Below are 1,177 nucleotides of genomic sequence, written 5' to 3'. Positions count from 1 at the left end.
GAGGAGAGGAGAGGAGAGGAGAGGAGAGGAGAGGAGAGGAGAGGAGAGGAGAGGAGTTTACTGGCTGAGGACTGAAATACTTTCTTCACTCTACTCTCACTTATGCAACAATGTACGAGCTCTCTTTTTAAGTACTCCTTCTATCCCTGGCCATTTGGGATACAGATATCCCTATGGGGTCCAAGAGGGGATTAGCCCTGCATTGCAGGATGCCTCTTACTGCGTTCAGAGCAAAATGCTCGGAATTGCACTAAAAACTCACGTTGGAGCAAAGGAGCTGAAACCAAGCTCTGCACGGGGGCTGAGACGTGGGAGCCCCTTCCCTACTGCAATCTGGAGYGACAAGAAAAACCATCAGCCTATAAAAAAGTAAAASATTTACTTGKAAAACMAAAATAAAATAAAAAATACTGCTSTCTYAAACATGAATCAGCGTCTGGCATCACAGCAAAGCTAAAGAGCACTGATGCCACAACTGCTGTGATGAGCAGATACTAGAGAAATGAAGGTGCTCAGTGAACACCTAGTGGCTCTGGTGCCTTTTCTGGCACTAGCCCCGAGAGTGAAGGCTTGTTGAGCACCTCTGCCTGCTCTTAGGGGCAAGACACTTTATTACAGCTTAAAACAACACCTGGGAACTTGCATCCACCACGGCTGAAACAGTAACCCGTTCTACTGCTGTCCCAGTAAGGAATGCATGAGAAAATAAACAGATCTGCCAAAAATATCACTCCTCTGTGGCCCTGGAATTCCCATTGCTGGAATTAATTCACCTGATGACAACAGCCTTCTGCTCACACACTTGTTGAAGCCCCACCTCGTGTGCAGGGACGCGGGACTGCGGTATATAAGGTATATAAGGACATATAAAGAGCATTTGCCTCTCAGCCCGGGGCATCCCCCACTTCCCTGGGGAGGTGTCAGAAGGAGCTGGTTTTCCCAGGGGCTGCACTTCACTTCCAAGGAGCCCCCCGGCTTCCAGGGCTGCACTTGCAGCTCAAAGCCGGGGAGAACTTTGTTCCCTGCGGATTCCCGCCGGTACAGCGGGGTTTTTCCCTAACCCTGCCCCAAAGAGGGATGTGCAGAGCTGCCAGCCGTGAGTGCCGAGCTGCGGGCGCTCGCGGGGCACCCCGCGCTCCCCGAACCTGCCGCTCCCGCCGCCGCCGGGCCCCGCTCC

This window comes from Nothoprocta perdicaria, unplaced genomic scaffold (genome assembly GCF_003342845.1).
Source record: "Nothoprocta perdicaria isolate Ctin4 unplaced genomic scaffold, notPer1 scaffold_347, whole genome shotgun sequence".
NCBI classification, from domain to species: domain Eukaryota; kingdom Metazoa; phylum Chordata; class Aves; order Tinamiformes; family Tinamidae; genus Nothoprocta; species Nothoprocta perdicaria.
Note: the sequence above shows the minus strand (reverse complement) of the source record.